Source organism: Palaemon carinicauda, chromosome 7 (assembly GCF_036898095.1).
Source record: "Palaemon carinicauda isolate YSFRI2023 chromosome 7, ASM3689809v2, whole genome shotgun sequence".
In the NCBI taxonomy this organism is placed as follows: domain Eukaryota; kingdom Metazoa; phylum Arthropoda; class Malacostraca; order Decapoda; family Palaemonidae; genus Palaemon; species Palaemon carinicauda.
The window spans coordinates 77,312,920-77,339,094 of NC_090731.1; the positions used below are offsets into that span (position 1 = coordinate 77,312,920).

Genomic DNA, 26,175 nt, shown 5'->3' on the forward strand with positions numbered 1-26,175 from the left:
AGAAAAAAGCCAACATCAAAACTAACATTTCTATTTTATTTATGTCAAAACCAAATAAGGTAGGTGTGAAATTTGTTACCAGGAGGTAAACGTGCTAAGGTAAACATTTACTCTATGCCAGAGTTAGTTTTGCATGAAGAAATATAAAGTGCATACTGGTAGAATTTTTTTGCATGGGGTGTTAATAAGTGTAATTAACAACATAGGAACTAGGTTAGAATTAACTTTGTTTAGGTAGTTGCAACCTAGTTCTGTTGATGCCATTATCCTAATCTAATCCAGGTAGGAATTCAAAATGCCTCTTGACATTTAACATCTTGAACTCTTTAGCATTGTTCGAGAACCAAATTCTATTGGAACACGATGGCAACAGTGGTGTGAGGAATTAAAAATGTATTTAGAAACATTAGATAGCATGAACGAGGCTCAAAAGTCACTATTACTTCGCATTGTTGATATAGAGGTTCAGGAAGTGTTTAAGACATTGCAGCCTACAGATGGCACAGGTAAAGGTGCAATTATGGTTGTTGCTACATATTTTGCTCCCAAGGTCAATGATTTTCTTTAAATGTATTAAGTTATGGCACAAGCATATCACAAAGAAAATGAAAGCTTAGATGCATTTGTGACTGGACTTAAGAATTTAGCTGTTATATGTAATTCCTATTAAGAAAAGGTTATTATAGATCAAGTTATTGCCCATTACAGATAACAAGATCTTAGAATAAAATTACTGCAAGATAAATGTTTAACATTAGAGAAGGTATTAATAATAAACAGTGCTTTAGAAACTTCATATAGGCAAAGTACCATAAAACAGATTTTGATGGAAGCATACCAGAGAATTAACTTAAAAGTACTATATCTTCTACCTTAAATGTGGTCCTTATCTGGTCTCTAAGACCTGTATATGACATTACCGTTAATTGTCATTTCAACTAAGCTTGAAATGGGATTAGGGCTTCCTGCCCCCGCTAGGGAAAGTATCGGCATCAACAATAGGGATTCAAGGCTTGATTTTCTGTAGGGACGGAAGGTAATACTTAGAGATTACCTTTCACATACCTTGGGGATGTGTAATCTGATTTCAAGTTGGGCCCCTCTAGGGTTTAATTAAAACTCTAGTATGCTTTATTCATCTCTAACTGAGATAACAGCAATAGGACGCAAATACGTTTAGTATTTCTACCTTGCAACTAGATCATCAAATGTAGTTACAATAAGGTGTAAATCTTCTCCAGCATTGAAAAGACATCAGGGTCCATATTTTCTCTTGTCGAAAAAATATGTAATTTCATCGAAATGATGCCACTCAATGGAGATGTGAAACCAAATCTGACTGATTTGTACAGATTTTGGGAATGCCTGAACACCGTGACGCAATGTTCACTAGGCAATGGTGTTACTGGTCAGATATGCACCTATATGGAACAGGGTGTTAATGATCGTTGTGATTTGCACTTGAGGGTAAATGTACCCCTGCACCTGATGCACTGGGAAGCTCCAAAGCAGTTCACATTTCATCGCAGCGCTATATGACGGGTTTTATAACATTACCCACGCCACCACAACATGTTTTATTTCATGTACTTGCTTCGTATAGTGTCTGTAAAAGACTCTGGATGATCTCCACTCAGTGTATGAGTGGAGTCTTCTAAAGCCCCTGTGTTGGAAAAAGTCCAACGAAGAAGCAACTTTCCTTGGATCGTAACCTGCGGGTGAGCTGTCAGGATCCGCTCTGCAAATAAGTAGGTGAGCTTTGCTCTCAGTTGTCTTAGAGATAGGTTTGATCCTGAGGTTTCACCTCGGAAGAGCTGTCCCTCCTTGAAGTCTGAAGTTATACGAAGATAGACCTTAAGACACTCTACTGGGCATAGAGAGACATCTTCCTTCAGTAGGCAGATTCTCCAGGGATCCCACCTCTTGGTGGGCAGCTCGTTCTTGTCAAGAAAGGCAGGATAGGGAAAAAGGGTCCAGTTCTCCTGGCAACAACTTAGCCTGTGACCTCCTCCTCCACTCAAGGGCGAGCCCATGAGGGAACGGTCTTCAATGCTCAGGAGTAAGTAAATACTCAAGAGCCGCATCCCGCTCAGAGGACGACACTCAACCTCGTCATTGTGGTTGAATTCGTTCCTAGTTTTGGACTTAAACTCCTCAATCACACTATAGAATTGATCCTATGGAGTATGATCATGTCTAGGGACTGAATATGGCCTACCTTTCTGATAAGGCCAATATTTCACTAACTCTAGCCCCTGAGGCTATTGCGAACAGAAAAAGTGGCTTCTGTGTTAGATCTTTTAGAGTACAATCCCCATTGTATATGTTCAAAGCATAGTGCAAGATTTTGTCCAACGACCATGTGATGGGCTTTGGAGGTGTTGCCGGCGAGAGTCTAGCGCATGCTTTTGGTACTTTATTGAAGATTTCGCTTGTGAGGTCCATCTCAAAGGTGTATAGAAGAGGTCTAGTCAGGGCCGACTTACACACAGTTATTGTAGTGGAAGCCAGGCCTTGTTCAAGTACATAGATGAAGAAATAGAGACAAAAATCTATTGAAATTTCTGTTGGTCTCCTTATTTTCACATATGATACCCATTTCTTCCAAGATGATTCATATTTTCTCCTGGTTGAACTTGACATGTACTCTTCAATGGAGTCAACCTTAACCTTCAAGATCCCAAGCTTTGTTCGCTACTAGGGCGAGAAAATCATGAGATGTAGGTTGTTGGTTCTTGAGGGTGAAGCGTAAACAGTCGACTTCTGAACCAGGTGGGATAAAACTGGGTTCGGCAGAGGAAACAGCTTCACGTTCATTTCTAGAACTAGAGGGAACCAATTGCTTTTGGGCCATTTGAGGGCCACTACTGCAGCTGTCCCTCTGAAGGATCTCAGCTTGACGAAGACTTTTAGCAGGAGATTGGTTGGTGGAAACAGGTAAATCCAATTTCATCTGTTCCAGTCAAGAGGCATGGCATCTATCGCTTTTACTTGAGGGTCCATACAAGGGGCTATGTAATGAGGTAGTTTCTTATTGTCGCTCATCGCGAAGAGGTTGATCTGCAGTTCGGGGACTTTTTCCGAGATGAAGGAGAATGAGTCAGCGTCAAGGGACCCTTCTGTCTCTATCGGCTTTTGCTTGGATAGAGCGTCCACCATCACAATGCGGAACCCTTGAAGGTGAACTGCTCATAAGTGCCATCTTCTCTTCCTTGCTAGGTGGAAGATGGCCAACCTCACATGATTGATGTGAGGTGATCTCGAGCCTTGTTGATTTAGACATTATACTATCCTTTCGTTGTGCAAGACAAATCTTATGTGGATTGCTCTGGGAGGGGATAGTTTCTTCAACATTAGGAAGACTGCCATAGCCTCCAAAATGTTGATGAGAAAGGTTTTGAACTGGTGCGACCAATTCCCTTGTACTTTTCTCTCGTGAGAATGGCCCCATTCTTCAAGGGAGGCGTCTGTATGTATCACCACTGATGGCTATGGTGGTTATAGGGGAATTGTCCGTGTTAGGTTCTTGGATGTCGACTACAGCCTTAGTAGCGTGCGCAATCGGGTCGGGGTCAACCTTATTTGATCTCTTCGAACATTTGAAGCGTATCTTCTCCAGACTCCTGAGGCATCCTTTAGTTGTGCTTTTATCAATGGGTCTGTCACTGCTGCAAACTGGAGAGAGCCCAATACTCTTTCCTGTTGGCGTCTTAAAATCCTCTTGTACCAGATTAGTCTCTTGACAGCTCCTGCTATCACTCTCCTCTTCTTGGATGGAATGGAGAGATTGTGTGTCTTTAAGTTCCATTGGATTCCTAACAATTGGAACTTTTGAGCTGGAGAAAGGCGAGACTTCTAGCGATTGATCTTGAAACCAAGGTGCTCTAGGAACTGGATCACCTTTCCGGCCACTTGCAGACAAGGTGTCTTGGATGCTGCCCACACCAGCCAATCGTCTAGATATGCTACTACTTGAACTCCTTCAGAGCATAGCTGCTAGACGATTGTGTCTGCTAGCTTCGTGAATACCCTTGGGGCTATGTTTAGCCGAAAGGGCATCGCTCTGAAGACAAATTTTGTCTCCTGTAGCATGAATCCTAGGTAGGAGGAGAGGGGGTGACTGATTGGAAGGTGCCAGTAAGCATCTGCCAGGTCTATTGAGACTGTGTACGCCCCTTTGGGTAGAAGGGTCCTTATGTGTTGCAAGGTAAGCACTCGGAACTTGTTGTTCTTGATGAACTTGTGGAGTGGAGACAAGTCTAGAATGACTCTGAGTTTGTCTGAGTCTTTCTTGTGAAAACAAAACATCCTTTCCTGGAATTTGATGGACTTCACTTTCTTTATTACTTTCTTTTTCAAGAGTTTTGAGGTATATTCTTCCAACAAGGGGGTGGAGTGGTGGAAAAATTTTGGAAAAGGGGGTGGAACTTTGTTCCTTCTCCACCCGAGTCCATTTGTGATTAGGCTGTGGGCCCAGGGATCGAAAGTCCAACAATCGGGAAAATAAAACAGTCTGTCTCCTACCCGGAGCCCCTCATTGCTTAGAGGTTCCTGGGGACTTATTTCCGTGACTGCAACCTCCTCTACCCCTTTGGGGGTTACCTGAGAACCTCTCTTTGTAGGGCCGAAACGTGGTCGAGTGCCTTTCAAAGCCTGGGTTAAAAAAAGGTGAAGGGGCTCCCAGGTGTTGAGGGACCATCTAGAGGGTGGTTTGCAGCTGAGCTACCATTTGAGGCACTGTGGCCATGGTCACGGCCGGAAGGTGTGCAGGCCTACGTGGTCTCTTTGCCTTTCTGTTCTTAGGCTGGGGACCACCGTCTGAGGAAGATTTTCATTTTGAAGACATTCCCTATTTTTGGAGGTTTCTTTTCTCCGTGGTGGCTTTGTCAATGACTTCTTGGACCACATCTTGTGGGAAAAGGTCTTTGCCCCAGATGCATGATGAGATCACCTTTCTGGGTTCCTGTTTCACCGTTGCTGCGGCAAACAAATGCGCTCTACAGGTCCTCCTTGACTTGACAAAGGCATATAAGTCCTTCAAAAGGGTACCCATGTGGAACATGGCTAAGATCACGTACATATCTGGGGCATTAGTTAGGTCTGCACACATTTCCAAGCAATTCTGAGGAGACAAGAAGGCGGCAAGTCTTTCTTTCGTCTCCTGTTCCCTTCTCAAAAGATGGTCTGGCAACTTTAGAAGGTTCTAATTAAACTGCTGGCCTGCTATCTCAGGATCCAACTTCAAGACGAAGAAGGTTAGATGTACCTCTTTCCACTTCTCCTCGCAGGTGTTCATAGCTTGAGATAATGGTTTTCATTCCTCTAGAATTGGGCAGGTTTTGCCCTCTTCGACTGCTTTCATTACACAGTCGAGGGCTTTCACCAAAAAGTGGAAAGCTCTGGAGGAAGGTGTAATGAAGGTTAGGTGCTTCTTGCTCAATGCTGAGACTTTCGAGTTGGTATATCTGGCTGCTTTTAGGGTCTTGGTAAGGGTGGCTTATGCCTTGTCATGTTCGAAGACTATAACTTCCTTCGGTACCGTCTCCTCGCGGGATGTAGGTTCATCTCGCAGTCTTACGTAGCAATCTGGGTACGCTGAAAAGCTGGGCCAAACTTCTTGAAGATGTAAAGCTTCCCATTCATCATGGGCATGTGCTCCGTATACCTCCAGGGGTTGGTTTTAGAGCAGTGAGGGAGGTCAGATACTTTAAGGGGCTTAGTAGACACCCTGAAAGCGCCAGAGCGTTTCCCTTCTTGTACCTCTCTCTTCGTCTCTTTGAGATCTTGCTTCATCTCTTCTTGTTCCTTCCAGAACACTGCCAACATTTGCTGGATCGACGCTAGGAGTGCCTCTCTCCTGTTGATATGTCTAGTCGGTTGGGAAATTGTGGTTAAAGAGGTTGACACCATAGGTTGATATGACGTCACGGTGAACTGGGGGTCGTCAGTCACCATCGAAACGGATCCTTCTTCCTCCGTTGATTGTTGAGCCACGTTTTCATTAGGGCCTTCTTGCGGTAGGTCCTGTTCGGTGTCGATGGACACCTCCGACATCCGTTCTTGGTGGATATCCATGCCTTTAAGTGCCCTATTAATGTCCGCGTCCATTTTCAGTTGAATGAAGGGAGGCTGGACCTGTTCCTAGGGCACTATCCTACTAGATTGAGCCTTGGGGAGCAGAAGGCACCTAAGAGATTCATTAGGTAGGTAAGGTCCCGGAGAGTTCTTCTGGAACCCTCTTACCCACCTACGAAGGGTTTTTCTTGATATATCCCTTGCCTCCGTGGTGGCAGGGATATCTTCTCTAAAGCCATTGGTCAGCAAGGTCGAGCAGTTGGAGCAACCCTTCGGGTCCCAGTACCTCGGGGATCCAGATACTATGCAGCAAGGGGCATGAGACCTGCACATCGTATGCCCACAAAAGTCGTTACTCTTGTGGTTGCAGAACACAACTGCACACGTCACCATTGACTCCTCCTGTAAAGGGAAAAAGGTGAAATGAGTATACAGTTGTTTATATCACTGATATAAATGCATACTTTTAATAGTAATACTTACTATTATTTCAAATAGCTTAAGATAGTAAGCTAGAAAGGAAATAGGAAAGACGCATATCTGTGTTTCCTTTCCCAGACAATCACTGAGACCTCCGTCAATATTAATATTTAAATTCCCTATATGGGAGAATGCAAAGTGGAACAACTCCCGAACGTAGAGCCAGAGTTAGTGAATATTTATACTAACTTCTCCACCTGTAGAATACTAATACTGAATGGAATTTATAAGTGTTTCGATGATCAAAGGATTCATCAAGATGTTAAGGGATTACTTCAACCTCAACATGTTATGCGGTCCCAACAATAGACTGTGATAGGTTACACAGTATGTTAGAAATACTTGTACTACTGTATAGTAGTATACTGTAGTTTTACTAACTACTGTATTGTTGTATACTGCAGTTTTACCAGTATACTATCAGGGTTAGGCTAGTACCTGGTGACACTAACTGATAGAGAGAGAGAAAGAATGGAAAGGATGATATCCTATTATTATGGTTTAGTACAATAATTGAAAGTGTAGGAGGGCTATTGCCACCTATTGTCTCCTTGCCAGAATGAGAGTTCTAATAAAAGGGGAGGAATACATTTGATTCTAGCTTCCATCCATCCACATCTTTTGCTGCCAGCTGTACTGCCGGTTGCAAGGCTTGTAGATGGCAGGCCAAGAGAGGGTTGAAGAATTCTCAACAGTATATTGGGTTTCCCACCAGCAGCCGTTAGGGCCTGCTCAGTCTTTCCCCCTGGGGCATTCACCACCGGTGAAGGAAGGACATAAGAAAGAATTGGCCAAAGCGGCAACCTAACTGCCGCTGGTAGGGTCCCGGCCGGCAACGCAGTCAACCCAGCAAACCAGGATGACTATCAGAATACCGGCGAAAGAGTGTTGTGACAGCTGGGCCAACACTAAAGGACAGAGGGTGGGGAGGGAAAAGGGTCTTATAGTCCACAAGGGAGAAAGGCAGTGCAGGTATGCCACCTACCTTCAGCTGTAAACCAAGAAGCATGAGTTCCCGTGCCGATGACATCGTGGTTGGCAGAGGAACAAAGATTCCCCTGTCGGCGACATTATTAGCTGCAAGACAGTACACCCTGAGCTACCTTCTTACTTCAGAGCCGGGATATTTGGCGGCAAAGAATACAGATCGTGTTAGACTATCTAAGTTAAGATGAAGTTTACTACCTGACGGCAATGACGAAAGATAGGGGTTGCCGGCTGTAATGGCGGCGGCTCAGGGAGGGAGGAAGGGTTTAGCCTCTTTTCTCAAAAAAGAGAAAAATATCGAACTTTATCCATAAATTCTAGGGAATATATGTCCCCATCCGAATTAATAAGGAACGATATGGTGAGGTTAAACAATGGGAATTACTTTAATAATCTATACATAACAAGTTAGGCTAACCTAACTCCGGTGGAGATCACGGTCAAGGTTAGTACCACCGGGGTCCCTGGCGTATACGAAAAATAAAGTTACATATCGGAAGAGGAATAATTAAAGAGTATGCAATATCTTCACTAGTATAATTTGACTAACTAGCTCGAAATATTTTTTATATCTAAATGCAGGGAGTGTCGCATTAATGAACAGATAAAATGTATTTATAACTAGTGTCAGCGGTCTCAAAATGGCCGCCTCCGGTGTCGGCTACGCTCAACCAAACACACTTAAATCATACAAATTTAACTGTGGGAAAGGAGCCTTAAAATTATACACAAGAAAGATTAGATACTCAACTTCCCAGAGGATGAAGATGCTGAAGATTGCATGGTAATATTCCAAAATCCGTAACAAACACCGGGAATAGCGTGGGAGCGCACTTAACTTAAATGCTACACAGTTAAAAGGAATGGCCCCCGGTGATAGTAAGACGAGGAGGTCCACCGGGTACCTAGATAACGGCTCCCCTTTCGTTCGCCACTCTTCCCCCTCAAAGAGTTAAATCTATTCGGGGTTAAGATTGCTATGTGTTGTATATAAAAAATGCGTCACTGATATTATGCGACATCCTAAAAGTTATATTACGGATGAAGTGCGCCAGGAGTTAGAATTCTGGAAACCTTCGGTTTATTTCTCTGGGAGTATCACTGTAGCAAATATCCCTTAGAAAAGCTACCTAAAGGAACCTTCCATCAGGACGACATGGCCGAGCCCAAAAATTCTAAGATTAGCAAGATAGACTGCAAGCTAAAAGATAATGAGAATCAAAGAAAGAATACTTCAAATTCTAGTTATAGGAAATTACCTAACTCTGATGTTCATAAATATCAGAATCAGACCGATACATAGAAACAACAGGAAAAACCAAAATGCTATAAGTGATGTAAACCTGATCTTCTTGCATACAAAGCAAAGAAATGCCCTGCTATGGGACAGGCTTGCCTGAATTATAGGACGATGGGCCATTTTACACATGCTTGTATATTTCCTAAACAATACGCAAAGGAAATAAATGCTGCTGTTGATACTATAGGTCAGGAGAATATTGCAGAAAAAGTTTATGATAATCATGACAGGTCAGAAACAGATTTTGTGTTTTGCGTAAATTCTGTCAACAAAGATGTAAAGCAGCACATATTGGTGATCATAAATGGTACACCATTTATAATGTAAGTTTCACACATCAACTGAAGTATCAATTATATCTACAAAAAAAAAAAAAAAAAAAAAAAAAAAAAAAAAAAAAAAAAAAAAAAAAAAAGCTAAAAATATTCCTAATTTGTTATTAGAAAGTAAAAATAGATTTTTGAAAGGCTATAATGGTTTTAATATTAACGTAAAAGGTGCCTCGAACGTAGAAGTGCAGTATAAAAACCAGAAGTTAGATAGAATTCCATTAACCGTAGTTGAAAATAAATGACAATTACTAGGTTTCGATTGGCCACAGCATTTAAAATTAGATTGCCCAATTATTTGGAAGGTTGCAGGTACATAAAATTAACACAGGAATGAAGTTCTTGTGGATTATAATCTATTAGAGTTGCAAGACGTATTTGAAGATAAAATCGGTACGGTAAAGAACTCGAGCAAGATTTTCGTTTTGAAACCAGATTGTACTCCTAAATTTTTTTGCTGCAAGACCAGTTCCATATGCATCGAAAATTGCAGTTGAAACAGAAATTAAAAGGTTATATATTCAGTTTGGACTACACCATTAGTTGGTATTGTGAACGAAAATGGTCAGGTTAGGTTATGTGAAGATTACTAGGTAACATTGATTCCACAGCTTCAGGTAACTCAACATCCATTACCAAATCTGATAGACATGGTTGCAGACATATACTGTATTTTCTAACCAAATCTTAGATAAGCATTTCAATTGCTTCCTATGGATGAATATTCACAAGAATTGTGTACAGTAAATACATCCTTAGAATTTTATAGGCCAAAGAGATTACCTTATGGAGTAGCAAGCAGTGAAGCTATATGGCAACAAATTATGGATAAGAGTTTTTCTGGAATGTAAAGAGTATTCCTTTTCGTAGATGACATTTTAGTCTCTGTAAAGATAAAATGATAACATAGAGAAAGATTACGGTCAGTTCTGAAGAAGTTGAAGGAACACAATATTATAGTAAATAAGAGCAGATTAATTGTAGAAGTTGATTGTGTGGAATACTTGGGTTTTATAATGAATTATGACGGTATTCACAAGACTAAGAAGAAAATTAAGGAAGTATGAACATCGAAGGTACCGGAAAATTTCAAGGAATTGCGATAATTTTTAAGGTTTAGTAACATCTAATTGGAATTTCATTCAGAATTTATCAACAGTTGTACATCATTGTATAAATTGTTAAATGAGGGTCTTGAGTGGAATGTGACAAGAAGCTGTCAGAGAATTTTTGAAAGAATCAAGCAGGAAATAGCATCCCACATATTTCTAATACATTTTCAAATGGAAAAACCAGTTGAATTAGCTTGTGGTGCATCAAACATAGGTTTAGGTTTAGGTACAGTATTATTCATGTAATGCCAGGTGGAAAAACAAAACCTTATGTAAATATATATGTACACATGTATTTCATATATATCTTTATGGAGGGAAAAGGTTCACACTTGTTACAGATCATTAACCTTCATTGGTAATATTGGGTCCAAAAGCGAGTTTACCTACGTTCCTAGCTGCAAGACTACAGTGTTTGGCAATTACTTTACCCACATATCACTATGATATAAAATATTGTCCTACATTAAAAATGACTAATGCAGATGCTTTGTCTAGATAAAGCACCAAAAGTCTATGATTACAGTATATTGTTAGTTTCCGTATATGATGTACCCATTACAGCAAAGGATATTACACAAAATACCAAGAAAGGCTGTACCCTTAAGGAATTATGATTAATTATTCCTAGTTCACTGAGGAAGAAAGTTTTGTTTGAAATACATGCTGTTCACCAAGACTTTGTCAAATCAAAGTCTATTGCAAGGACTTTTGTCTGGTGGCCAGGTGTAGATAAAGATATTGAATTATTTGTAAGAAATTGCATGAATTATATAATGCAAAAGAACAATCCTCATTTTGGTAGAATGCACTCATAGGAGTTACATAAGTATACATGGCAGAGAGTGCACATAGATTTTAGGGGTAAATTGGTTAGGTTATTTGTTTTTGACAGTTATTGATGCTTGCAGTAAGTGACCAGAAATAATTCTAATGAAGACAATAATGTCTTATGAAACTTTAAAAGAATTCATGAAAATTTACTGTACATATGGTATTCCAGAAAGAATTGTAATAGATAATGGTCCACGGTTTACCTCACAAGTTTAAAGAGTCTTTTATGTAAATGGTATTAAGCATACATTTTCCGCAACGCATCGCCCTTCCCAGAATGCAGAGGGTGAAAGGTTTGTTCAAACATTTAAGCATGAAGTGTAGATAAGTAAATGCAAATAAATTATTTTTTCATATCTCAAAATGTTTTTATGGTCTTTTAGAACAACACAGCACGGCACAACAGGTGGGACACCATTAAATTTGTTAATGGGGATGAGGATTAAATGTAAGTTACATTTGGTGTATCCAAGTTTGCAGATTGATTTAGAATAAAAATGGCATAGATAATTAGAAAGTCTCCGAAAAGTAAGACATTTCCCCCTTTCTCTAATATCATGGAAATATCTTATAATACTCCAGAGAATTGGGTAACAGGAGAGATTGTAAGATATGGGAAATTTACATTTTGATGTTCAGGTTGGTGGAAGTATTGTAAAATGTCATGATGATCAATTACAGCAGTTAAATAAGATTCCTGTAGATCATACGAATGTTACAGATGAAAAATTTTCAGAGGTATTTAGATCAAATGAGTCAAATGTTAACTTAGATGCTAAAACATAAAATGTAGATTTAGAATCTATTCACGTAGCAGTACATGATGAAGTTAGAGTACTTCCCAATAGGATGAATAGAGGGAAGCCACCTGAGAGATTAGGTTTGTAAAGTTCCGTACAATGTTAAGTTAAGGGGGAGAAACTTGTTATGTATTTTTACAGTAATACCATATGCGCTACATGTATTGGAAATAATGTTGCGCATGATTGCATTGATAGAACCTGTTTGAATGTTGTTTATGAGTGTAGTAGCGTATATTATGAAGGATTCAATCATTTATTAGTTACCTCAAAGATAGGATATGATTCTTCTTACTTTTGTAGCACAGTAGGATCCATTTTTAAAGAGTGATGCTTAATTGTTATTTTAATATTTTTTTATACAAGAGTTTGTTTACGGTGTTCCCAGACAAAACTCACAAGCCACTCAAAACAGAATATTGTAAGGCTTGTTGACAGCAGTACCAGTAATGTAAATTAAGCAGATTAAATGACTATTATAATACAAACGTATTATTGAATCCCACCAAGAAGGTTCGATATAGATGGGATTAACACAACTATAACAACTATTGCGTATTTCAGGAGAGTGAGCTGATACAATGATGGTAATGATTCTGTAGTTTACACGGTAGATAATAGTCAAGTACCATTAGAATCATACCTCAAAGAGGGTTGACAGTCATTTGGGCTTGAAGATCGAAGCAGGAGATCAAGAATCATGATTTGATAATTAAGTCTTATCCGGGTTTCTACGCTTGGAATATTCATATAATATCACCCTGGCAATATCATTTTAATGGTATGACTATAGGATATTCAGAGGGTACTTAAGTGTTTTAAGTGGCTAATAGAGTTATGAAGTCTCAACAGAAAGGTAGCAACAGATATTCAGAATGGCAAGTGATTTTACAAATGCCAAATAAACCCATATATGATTAATAAAGTAAGTAGTGCCTTAAGGCAGAACACCATACATGCTTATTAAAAGTTATCATTTGGTTATTATTCATGAAATAATAACCTCTGCGTGGAAAATTACAGCCAAACTTTAATAAGATTTTTTTTCATAATGTGCGCATCTTTCCCGTCCTTATAAGCTATTTCTTCGATCTCCCTGGTGTTAGCTTGTGTGGGGAGTTGTCTTGTATACGGATCAAATGTACACTATACATTATCTTATCCCTAGTGAATGGCTAACACAGACCATGCTGCAAAGATTATTTGTTAACCATGATATTGACGCCTTTATTGTCAGAACGACTGACTCTTGGGTACCTAAGAAATCGATTTTTGTTTGAGGATCTAGGGGAAAATGGCAGGTTCATCCTTACCAAGATTATTGGGGAGTGTCTTGTATGACATTAGCAGTATTTCGAGATTATTTTTTAAGCATTTCTTACGAAATGTATTTAACTTTTATACTAATCCGTTTTGCTTTTATGGCTTTAAATTAAATTGACTTTTATAGTTTATTTGCAATAAACGATGTCGGTGTCAATGACCTTCGATGTCAGGATGTCAGAAAACCCAGAATCCTTCATTCATTGCCTCTGCCACTCATGAACGATCTTTAAGTCTTCAAGCATATACAAAGGAGATAAAGAATTGTTGATTTGCCATCAGTTTCATTACATGGTGAGCTTTTTTATTGCATAGCATATAATGCTGGGCATTAGATGGAATAAGAAATTCAGAAAACTATGTTTTTTTGCGTTCATGTTTTATTTTATGTAAACTATTCCATGCTGGTTTCTATACAAAGAATGTAAAAATCTTTTTAACTTTTTTTTTTATAAAAATTTAAATATATTCAGGAAAGAGGATATATTTAAGATACAACGACGATAATGATTTTTGCATTAGAAGTGAGGAATTGGTATGTTGAAGAGACGAATGAAATTTTATTAAAATGCAAATATATAATGCATGAATATAACATGCAAATTGGATGCTATGAATGAAACATAAGAATTTTAATGATCCTATTGATGAAGGAATATATTCAATTAGAAATGTAAATAGGAATGGAAAGTCCAAAAGCGCAAAATTCGTAAATAGGTAAGGAAACTTGAAGGTCAATTGATCATATATTGACTTAGGGGTGATTAAAAGGGCATACGCAGCACACGTGAGTGAAATTCTAGTAAACGGGAGAGAAGTTTCTCTTTTTCTTGGTGGGGGTGGTAGGGGACGAATGACTATAACAAGACAAATCACAAAACGGCGTATATTATATAAAAGTGATGTAAAATAACTCAGTGAAATGGATAATTTGGTAAATCTAAACAGAAAATTATTGCATAATTGGTAAGATTATTTCCCTAAATAAGTAATTTGCATGTATAGAAAAAGGTTCTGACTCCTCCTTTAGAAACTGTAACTTTTGCAACTGGAATTCGACTGGAAAGGATATCGGAGTTGCTACACTTCAAAAGTTAAGTCACTCAGCACCAAAGCGACTGAAAGTTTTCGAAAACTTTCTTTCACCAAGAGTGGCAATATTAGATCCAGTGAAATGGAAATGAGTCGTAAATTTCCTTTTGCCATAGAAGACAGAAATCAATATAAGAGATGAGGTGAGTAAAAGAAAATTATATCAGAATTCAGATATATTCTTTCTTCTCTTTAACTGGATCACTTTTCAGATACCAAAAGCAAAAAGAATATGTTTACAGAAAAGAAACTAATTCAGATTTATATATACATACCTTTTTTCAACCATGCAAGAACTACAGAATTAGGGATTATTTCATACTTATTTTAAGGGCTTATGAAGGTGGTCACTTAAAATTTATTGAATATAAAATCCCTGAAATCAAAGAAAACATACTATATTGTAAAGGGGAAAAAATCCCAAAGGATGATGAATGTCTTCATGTCATTCGCTAAACAAGCCATGGCAACGAGTTACTCAACACCTGTCTAAAAATTGTAAAATCCCTCGAGGACAAAATCCCCCTAGACTAAATGTCTAACAAAAATAGCAGGACAATCATTTGCTCATCTGTCTAACTATATATATATATATATATATATATATATATATATATATATATATATATATATATATATATATATATATATATATATATATATATATATATATATATATATATATATATATATATATATATATATATATATATATATATATATTCCTATTTCTAAAGCGTACTAAAAATAGGAATGAATGGCGAGCGATTGTGACACAGTTCCGGTAGGCCCTGCTGCTGCCTCCGATCCTTAGATGACCGCGGAGGTAGCAGCAGTAGGGGATTCAGCATTGTGAAGCTTCATCTGTGGTGGATGATATGGGAGGGTTGGCTGTGGCACCCTAGCAGTACCAGCTGAACTTGGTTGAGTCCCTTGTTAGGCTGGAGGAACGTAGTGAGTAGAGGTCCCCTTTTTTGTTTTGTTTCATTGTTGATGTCGGCTACTCTCCAGAATTGGGAGAAGTGCCTTGGTATAAATATATATATATATATATATATATATATATATATATATATATATATATATATATATATATATATGTATATATATATATATATATATATATATATATATATATATATATATATATATATATATATATATATATACTGTCCAAAGGAAAAGGCAACCCTGTTGGCTGATGTTTTTGACAGTAAACAGAGTACTAACAAACTTGAACTTCCTCATTCATGTTTTCCTGAGGCTCAACTATCTAGATTAGCTTTTCGATCTCGTGAAATTATAGCTCTGTTGATAGACCTTGATGCTTATGGAGGTGTAGACCCAAATGGTATTTTTCCTTTTTTTTTTTTTTAAAGACAACAGATTTCTTACCTGTAATGTTTTCTGTTATTTTGCGCAAGTTATCAAGAAGAGGAGATTTTAGCACTTGTTGGAGGATTGGTAATGTTACTCCTCTATGTAAATGTGTTTGCGGTAGCTGAAGTCCCACTCATTACTGCCCAATTTCCATAACTCCCATATTATCTAAAGTTTTTGAGCGTCTTCTGGTAAAACGTCTTAATAGGTTTGCTTAAGGTAATCATCTATTCCCTAGTTTGCAATTTGGTTTTCGTAAAGGCCTTGGAGCATGTGATGCCCTTCTTACAATCTCCAATGCTGTACAGAAATCTCTTGATTGTGGTCAGGAAATTCGTATGATTGGCCTGGATGTTAGTGCTGCCTTTAACCGTGTTAATCATGAGGCCCTTATTTTCAAACTCAAGCAGTTGGGAGTGGGTGGGTCGTTTCTTAGTATTATTATTGATTTTTTAAGTAATAGATCTCAAAGAGTTGTTGTTGATGGGCACCATTGTGAATATAGGTATGTGATATCCAGTGCTCCACAGGGTTTTGTTCTTGGCCCATTACTTTTCATACTATATACACATGACATGTGGTTTGGCCTAGAAAACAAGCTTGTTGCATATGCAGATGATGCTACTCTCTTTGCACCAATTCCATCCCCTGAATGTAGATCTAGGGTTGGTGGATCCCTTAATAGATATTTAGCTAAAATTAGTGCATGGTGCCAATTTTGGGGTATGAACTTGAATCCTAACAAAACTCAAAGTATGATTGTAAGTAGGTCAAGGACGCTGGCTCCTCAACATCCAGACCTCAGTATTGATAATGTTTCTTTAAATTTGTATGAATCTTTCAAAATTTTAGGTGTGATTCTCGACAGAAAATTTACTTTTGAGAAACACATTAGGTCTGTGTCCTCTTCAATTGCACAAAAAAATGGCTTATTGAGGAAGTCTTTTAAGATTTTCGGTGATCAATCTATTCTGAAAAAGTGTTTTAATTCTTTCATTCTACCTTGTTTTGAGTATTGTTCTCCTGCCTGGTGTACAGCTGCTGATTCTCATCTTAATTTGTTGGACAAAAACTTACGGTCTATTAAATCTCTTATTCCCGATCTAGATATTAATCTATGGCACCGTCGTTCAATTAGTTCATTATGCATGTTGCATAAGATTTTTCATAACCCTGACCATCCTTCACATTCAGATCTCCCTGGACAATTCTATCCTGTTCGTAATACTAGGCAGGCAGTTAATTCTAATAGTCAGGACTTCTCCATCATGAGGCTCAATACTACACATTATTCTAGAAGTTTTATTGCAGCTGTTACCAAGTTGTGGAATGATCTTCCAAATCGGGTATATGAATCAGTAGAACTTCAAAAGTTCAAAGTCAAAGCAAATATTTTCATGTTGACCAGGCTGATATGAGTCTTTTTATAGTTAATATATAGCATATCTGTTTTTGACGTTGTCAATGATTTATATGGGACATATCTGCTTTGACGTTGTTACTGTTTTAAAATGATTTGTTGTTAACGTGTTCTCATCATTTATTTATTTCCTTATTTCCTTCCCTCACTGGGCTATTTTTCTCTATTGGAGCCCTTGGTCTTATAGCATCTTGCTTTTCTAACCAGGGTTTTAGCTTGGCTAGTAATAATATACATATATATATATATATATATATATATATATATATATATATATATATATATATATATATATATATATTATATATATATATATATATATATAAATATATATATATATATATATATATATATATATTTATATACATATATATATATATATATATATATATATATATATATATATATATATATGTATATATATATATATATATATATATATATATATATATATATATATATATATATATATATATATATTTATATATATATATATATATATATATATATATATATATGTATATATATATATATATATATATATATATATATATATATATATATATAAAATACAGTAAAGTTGTTTATTAATTTTTCTAACAAGGCAATTTTTTAACTTACATAGTTCAACAAATTATTTTTAAAAAATGACAGTAAAGACATAGGCATTTTTTATTTTTTTTATTTTTTTCTAATTTAACTAAATATTCTTCCAAAATTAATTTACAAATCACGAGCAATAAAAGAAAGCTGAAGTTTATTCGTGAAGGATATGTTTATATTAAGCAAAAAGAATTGGCAAACGGTGTGGTATCTTACGAATGTGAAAGAAGGAGATCTAAAGCTTCATGTAAAGCAAAAGTCAAAGCGAGGCAAGATGAGGTCATTGAAGAGTTACATAGTCACACACATGCACCAGATACAGTAAAATGTGAAGCAACAAAAGAAATTAAAGAACGTGCACAGCATACAGAAGAGACCACTCAACAAATAATCGCTGATGGTTTTGCATCCACATCAGACGAGGTTGCTACAAAATTATATTCAATCCATATCCTTCGAAGAGATGTTCGATGCTATAAGCAGAAAAAGAGAAACTATTTACCGTTGCCATCAAGTGCCTTTGATCTTTTTTTTTACCGGAAAACTAAGTAAAAACAACTAGGGGTGAAAACTTCTTGTTGCATGACTCAATGTTTGACGACAAGAGGATGACTCACCAGGTACACCTATAGGCTACCGAAAACCCCCCCTCCTTAGCTCACAAGGATGGTGAGGTTACAGACTCTAAAGGAACTATAGTTTTAGCAGGACTCGAACCCCAGTCCGGAAATCACCAGACACAGACGTTACCAATAGTCCACAACAACCAAAGGTATCCGCTCACTGTGTCTATGATCATTGCATTGTGATGTTATATAGTATCACATCGGAACAAAGCTATTATTAGTTTTCTCCTATAAAGTCTTATGTGGAATTTCCATAGAAGAACTATGAATGGACATCAGTAAAACCTTGTATACATTCTAGAAACTGACTAATTATTCATTAGTACATGCGTAGATATAAGCGTTGGTATATGTTGATAATTTTTCCGAGAAATTCCACGTACGATGTTTCCTATCATAATATCTCCTGGAGAGAGAGAGAGAGAGAGAGAGAGAGAGAGAGAGAGAGAGAGAGAGAGAGAGAGAGAGAGATCATTAAATCTCCATACCGTTAATTCACTAATACGCTCCTATTGGATGTCAGATTTACTAGAACATAAAATAAATTGAACTTACAGCAAAGGAGAAAACTCTAAAGTAGACTTTATAAATATTAGCAGTAAATTTAGATGGTGGTTTATTTAAGAAGCCAAAAAGGAAACCAGCAACACCACAAAAATATTTTCTAACGAAAGTGTTGTTTTCCTATTTCTAAATCGTCCATTTTCATGACGCCCTTAGAGCCCTTTTTAGCGAAGGGGCTTAGTAAAAGCACCCATAAAATCGACAAAATATACCCTTTACCACGGTTGAGCTAGACCGTGCCCCCGCACAGAAGCCACCACATGGCGCATGCAATGCAACACCCGAAGGCTAGAAAACCAGCCATCCGTACCGAAGCCAAATTACTCGCCGGCGACGTTCTATAACAATGGGTTACTTTATTTACTGGTTCGAGGTATGTATATAAAAAAAGGGAAGCTTCAAATAGCCATTTTTCTAATTAACTTGTGTCGTACAACTTCCTGAAGTGCTGGATCTGCCCGACTTTCGTCACCCTAAAGATGGGCTGATCTGCGAGGAGAAAGTCTTTTCAATGTCAAAAGGACTGCCATGGCCTCCAAAATGTTGATGTGAAAGGTCTTGAACAGAGAAGACCAAGTCCCTTGGACTTTCCTTTGATGGGAGTGACCTCCCCATCCTTCCGTCGAGGCATCCGTGTGGATGGTTATCGATGGTGGAGGTGGTTGTAAGGGCACAGTCCTCTTTAGGTTCGTTGCCTTCAACCATGGCTTGAGAAGTGATCGTAGTAAGGTCGGTATCAGTCTTCTTTGATCTCTTCAAGCGTTTGATGCGTATCTTCTCCAGACTCCTGATGCATCTTTTAATTGTGCTTTTAGCACTGGGTCTGTTACTGCTGCAAACTCGAGAGAACCCAGTTCTCTTTCCTGTTGGTGTCTTGAGATCCTGTCGGATTTCAGTAGTCTCTTGACAGACCCTGCAATCTCTCTCCTCTTCCCTGGGGAAATGGAAAGATAGTGTGACTTCAAGTTCCAGTGGATCCCCAGCCATTGAAACTCCTGAGCTGGAGAAAGTCGAGACTTCTTGATGTTGATCTTGAATCCCAGATGTTCCAGGAACTGGATCACTTTCTTGGATGCTTGCAGACAAGCCGTCCTGGATGCTGCCCACACCAGCCAGTCGTCCAGGTACACTGCTACCTGAACGCCTTCTAGGTGTAGTTGTTGAACAACTGCGTCTGCAAGTTTCTCGAAGATCCTTGGGGCTATGTTTAGTCCGAAGGGCATGGCTCTGAAGACGTACTTTTTCTTCTGTAGCCTGAATCCTAGGTAGGAGGAGAGGGGGGGGGGGGTTTGACTGGAATATGCTAATAAGTATCTGCCAGGTCTATTGAGACTGTGTACGCCCCTTTGGGTAACAGGGTCCTTATGTGCGGATGGGTTAACATCCTGAACTTGCTGTTCTCGATGAATTTGTTGAGTGGCGACAATTCCCAAAAAATTCTGTTTTCTCTGAGTCCTTCTTGGGAACAAAAAACAACCTTGCTTGGAATTTGATGGACTTTGCCTCCTTATTACCCGTTTGCTCAATAGTTCTAGGGTATATTCTTCCAGAAAGGGGAGGGAGTGTTGGAAGAATTGAGGATAAAATGGTGGAGCCTCGCTCTAGCTCCATCCAAGTCCGTTCTTTATTAGGCTGTGGGCCCAAGGATGGAAGGTCTAACGATCCTGAAATTGTTGGAGCCTCCCTCCTACCTGAAGCATCTCATTGCTTCTTTTGTCCAGAGGATTTACCTCCCTGACCACGTCCTCCCCTACCTCGTGAGGCGTGTTTTGAGGAGTCCTGTCTGGAGCCTCTACCTTTGGGACGAAAGGTAGTGGTCGGCCTCTCGAACCCATGGTTGAATGCTGGTGACTGGGCAACCAGCTGTTGAGGCACCATCTGGAAAGTGGTTTGCGGTTGAGCAACCACTTGGGGCACCGCGGTCATGGTGACTGTGGGATGTTGTTGCTGGGCAGGCCGAGAAGGTAGTCTAGGTTTCTTGGGGACCCACATCCGGGGAAGACTTCCATTTAGATGACATGCCCTACTTCTAGAGAAGGTTCCTACTCTCCGTGGCAGATCTGTCAACTACCTCCTTGACCACTTCATTTGGGAAGAGGTCTTTGCCCCAGATATTGGAAGCTATCAGCTTCCTGGGTTCTTGTTTTACCATTGCTGAAACAAAAATGAACTCTCTGCATGCTCTTCTGGCTTTAATAAAGCCGTACAGGTCCTTTAACAAGGTAGCCATGTGCATCTTGTCTCTTGCTCCCTACGCAAGAGAAAGTCTGACAGCATTGGGAGATTCTCGTTGAACTGTCATCCAGCGATATCTGCCTCCAACTTCCCAACTGAGAAGGTAACAAGGACTTTTTTCCAATCCTTATCCTTCATAAGCAGGGCTAACCACAGGGGTGTAAACTCCTCTAGTGTAGGACAAAGTTTACCTGCCTCTATTGCCTTGACAACGGCTTTAAAAGCCTTCGATGCAATGGGGAAGGCTATTGAAGCTGGAGCAAGAAAGGTAGGATGTTTCTTGCTCAGGGCAGACACCATAGAGTTTGTGTAGCTCACCTTCTTTAGGCTGCTCAACAAGAGAGCCTGTGCCTTTTCATGGTCAAATACCATGACCTCCTTGGGTTCCGTCTCTTCCTTCGACACTGGCTCCTGCTTCAGTCAAATGAAGCAGTCTGGGTAAGCATTGAAGGTTGGCCAGAACTGAATGTCATCAAGAAGGACGGCTCCCATCTTCTACGAAATGTAGAGTTTACTGTTGGTGATCGGCTTAAACTCCACATATCTCCAGGGATTAGTTTCGGAGCAGGGTGGGAGGTCTTGTACTTTGATTCTCTTGTGTGACCCATGGGAGGCGGAGAGTCGAGCTTCGCGGAGCTCTCTCTCAAGTTTAGCTTCCCTAGCTTCACCTTGCTTGCGAATGCTCTCCATTAGAGCCGTAAGATTGGCCAGTGCCTGTCTCATGTCGTCTGATGGAGGGGACTCTGACTCTACTTCATCATCTTCCTTGGGAGGTAGTGTAGACTCCTCCTCTTGATCATCCTTAAGAAGATCCTTTTCGGTGTCCGTGGACACCTCAGACATCTTTTACTCCTGGTGGATGTCCATGCCTTGTAGTGCATCACTGACTTCCGTCTCGACGGCAATCTGGACGCAGGGTATTTCAGGTCGTGCCTGGGGTATGACAGCTTCAATACACACCTTAGGGAACAGCATGATGCTTATCCTTTCATTAGGAAGATACGGTCTTGTAGAGTTCTTTTGGAACCCTCGTACCCATCTACACAGCTTTGCTCATGCTGCATCCCTCGACTCCGCTGACTAAGGGTCGTCGAAACCATCAGTCACCAAGGTCCGGCATATGCTGCAGTCTTGGGAGTCCCAGTATCATAGGGTATTTTAGTGATGGTGCAGGGGGCATGAGACCTGCACTGTTTGCGGCCACAGAAGTCCTTACTCCTGTCATTGCAAAACATGACATCGCACTTCACTAGGTCCTCCTGTAAAGAGCCGAAATTTAAATGAATATGCGGTTTTTTATCTCACATGATAAACGATTTATGTAAAATATTAATATTAATAATTTAACCATTATAGCTTAGGATAGTCAAGCTAGAAAGGAACTAGGAAAGACACATACTTGTGTTTCCTGTCCAGCCAATTGCTGTGACCTCCCCCAAAATTAAAGCCATAGAGTCTTCCTATTCAGGAAAACCAAGAGAAGGGTTCTAACCCCTAAGGGTAGATAAGTGTATCTTAACATTGACCCTTCTTAAGGTCTTTAATATTGTGGGGTAAATTGTTAACTGATTAACTATCAGTGTATAGAAAGAAATCTTTTCTTTCGATATAGGATTGGTCTCAACAATAGACTGTGCAAGGATACACAGGGTATATTGGAAAATAACTACTGTATAATATATACTATAGTTTTCTGTCTGCAGTATAATCTATACTGCAAATATACTGGCTACTGTATAATCATATACTGTAGTTCAGCCGGCATGTTGCCGGCTAGGCTAGCACCTGGCGGCACGATCCAGCCGGCGATACATACCTGTTCCAGGCGGGTTAGTATCTGGCGGCACCGGCCCAGTTGGGTTAGTACCTGACGGCACTGGACCAGCCGGCAACATAGTACCTGGCGGCACTAGCTGACAGAGAGAGAGAAAGCATGGAGTGAAGGGCTACCTTATTAAATGTTTGTTAACAATAAATAAGGGTGTAAGTACTTAATCTTGCTGCCTTCCTCCAGAATGAGGGTTCAAATTGAAGGGGAGAATGCATTATTCAAGCTTCCATCCAACCACAAAAACCGTTGGCGGTCACTGCTGGCTTCGGGGATGTGGATGGCAATCCAAGAGAGGACTGATGAACACTAGACAGTAGAGGGGTCTCCCACCGGCAGCCGTCACAGCTAGTACAACCTTTCCCGGAGCCTTGCGTCCATAAGGGAAAGGCTGGGTGACTATACAGCTGCTTATCTAGGAGCCCGGATGGCACCACGACCTACCCGGCAAGCGGTGAGATAGTAGAATGATGGCCAAAGGGTTGCAATGGCTAGGCCATCACTACTAAAGGACAGAGAGGGGCAGGGAAAAGATCCTGTAATAAGTGTGGAAGAAGGCGACAAGGTTGCCGCCACTACCACACAAAGGAGAAACTCTGTTTCAGTATCGGCACCCTCCTAGGCATTAGAAGAATATCTATTCTTCAGCCTGGGGTCTGCCGAAACAGTGTTAGGAGAAGGCGGCAGGATTGCCGCCACTTCCAAACAGGGGAGAAACTTCGTTTCAGTATCGGCGCTATCCTAGGCGGCAGAAGAATATCTATTCTTCAGCCTAGGGTCTGCCGAAACAGGGCTAGTCTTCTAGACCACATGGGAGAAGGTGGCGGCATCATATTACCACTTCAGGTGCGGTCTAGTGAGGCATAGCCTCCTATGCCGGCAGCTGTAAGCCGGCAGGGGAGTGACTACTCGCCCTGCTGCTAGGGCCGCCGGCCCAAAGACTGAATACTCTGAGGTTCTGTCGAAATCCAAAGCCGGGATACTTGCCGGCAAGTGTGGGATACAGAAAACACTAGCCTAGTCAAGCTGGAGTGACTGGTCTATTGCAAGACCAAGATAGGGTTGTCGCCTATGGCGGCACTCAGAGGGAAGGAGGGATTACCCTTAAATCTCCACAGGAGACGAATGTCGAGTTATTTAATTAACTCTAGGAGATATTTATCTCCTGTTGAATTGATAAAGAGATACACGAGGATAAACTGGGATCATGTATGAAAGTAAACTGAAGTGCGTAGGCTAGGTAGCCTAGCGCAGAGATTTTCAGTTACCTAAATCCCCGAAACTCTTACGTATACGATCGACATAAGGAAGAGGAAAAAGTATGCATAAATATATATATCTTTACCAGTATAATTGTGCCTATATAGCTTTTATAATCTATTAATGCTATTACAAGCGAGAAAGTCGTTCTACTAACTAAATAACACATGCGTCATGAACGACAGCGCCCATGACGCCTCCGGTGATCGGCCAAGCTCCCAACACATAAAATTACTCTAATTTCTCTATGAAGCAGGAGCTAAAAATTATACTGTAAAGAGTAAACACTCAACTTTCCAGATGCAGAATAAGCGGGAGATTGCATGATTAATCCTCAGATAATCAATCAAAACGTTAAAGCAACAGGGAAAACCACCGTGCGAATTTGCTACAAAAATAGGAATAAGCGCCATCTTGGATATTCGTAATAGTACTGGATAAAGGGTAACCTTGATAATGGTTCCCTTCTATCTTCGCCACTCTTCCCCCTTGAAATGGAAACGCTATTCGGGGTGAAGATTGCTATGTGTCGTATCAAGATATACGTCCCCTAATATCATGCGATATCCTTAAGGAAAATTTTAAGGATATTCGCGCCAGGAGTTAGAATTCTGGGGACCTAAAGGTTAATTCTCTAGGAATATCACTGTAGCCAAGTATCCCTTAGAAAGCTACCAATAGGAACCTTCCATCAGGACAACATGGCCTGAGCACAAAAAATAACATATATGATATATTACGTCATCTCTTCTCGGGTTGAGAAACATATATTCTCATATTCCATAATGTAATGTTGTAAATGTACCAACCGTGTTTCACACAATTGTACATAATTCCTTTTGTATATATTATGCTTGTATCTTCGCTCCTCCCTCGCACTAAAACGAACATGAAAATTCCTGTCTGGTTTTTCCTCTGTGATATTGTCTGTCTTGTTAACTTGTCATGTCCTGTTGCCTTGAGGTTTTTTTATATAAGGAGAGTGTTCCACAACAATATAACTCAGTCGTTTCCAATCTGCCTTTGAGTTCACAACTCTCTCGGCCCGTCACATTGGTGACCCCGGAAGTCGACTCGCTCCCACTGCCTTCCACCCCCACCTCCCTCGCCCCTCCATCGTTGGTAATATGACGGAGGCGGACTCTACCCCAGCAATTGGCACTGCGACAGCTCCATTGAAACTTTCACCGTTCGCTAGCGGAGAAGCGTTCGCTTGGTTTCAACGCGCTGAAGTCCACTTTCGTATCAGGGGCGTGACTCGCTCAACCACCAAAGCGGATTATGTTCTCGCGGCGATACCCGAGGACACCTTCCCGGAAATATCCGACTGGCTTTGTGAACAAGGAGACACCCCAATAGCGAATGACGACCTCAAATCATACCTTCTGCAGCAGTACTTGCCGTCGCCAGCCGCCCGTAGAGCAAAGCTTTTTCAGCTCTCGCAACAACCGTTGGGGGACCAAGGGCTTCGCTTGCCCTCAGGGAAATGACCAGTATCGTTCGCCTTCAACCTGCCGCAGACGGCTCTCCTCGTAAGGTGAACCTACTCCGTGCCCTTTGGATACGCCGTTTACCTGAACCTGTGCGCGCTGCCATACCCGATGTCGATAGTCTACCCATAAAGGACTTGATGACCAAGGCCGACGCCCTTATGGACAGCCACTTCAAGACCTCCATCAACGCCTCCACCCCTGACGACGAGGATGCCTATTCAACGTCAACCGAAGCTGACATGAATGCCGTAGGACATATACGCCTACCCCGTGACGTGCCGAAGCGGCGACAAAGCCGCCCACCACCCACCAATCGCTCGCGCCCCAACAAACGACTTCTACAGCCACTTACTACCTCCCATCCGCCGCAGTTTTGCTACTACCACTTCAGATTCGGGGCAACCGCGAAGAAATGTGCCAAAGATTGTCAGTGG

The 26,175-nt window shown here is 40.1% G+C and overlaps 1 non-coding gene across 1 annotated transcript; it reads right to left on the reverse strand.

Moving 5' to 3' along the window:
- Window positions 1-1,988: 1,988 nt before the first annotated feature.
- LOC137644688 (small nucleolar RNA U3) lies at window positions 1,989-2,194 on the reverse strand. The gene has a single exon (XR_011045176.1). It is a non-coding gene; the product is annotated as a small nucleolar RNA U3 (small nucleolar RNA).
- Between the last annotated feature and the right edge of the window lie 23,981 nt (window positions 2,195-26,175).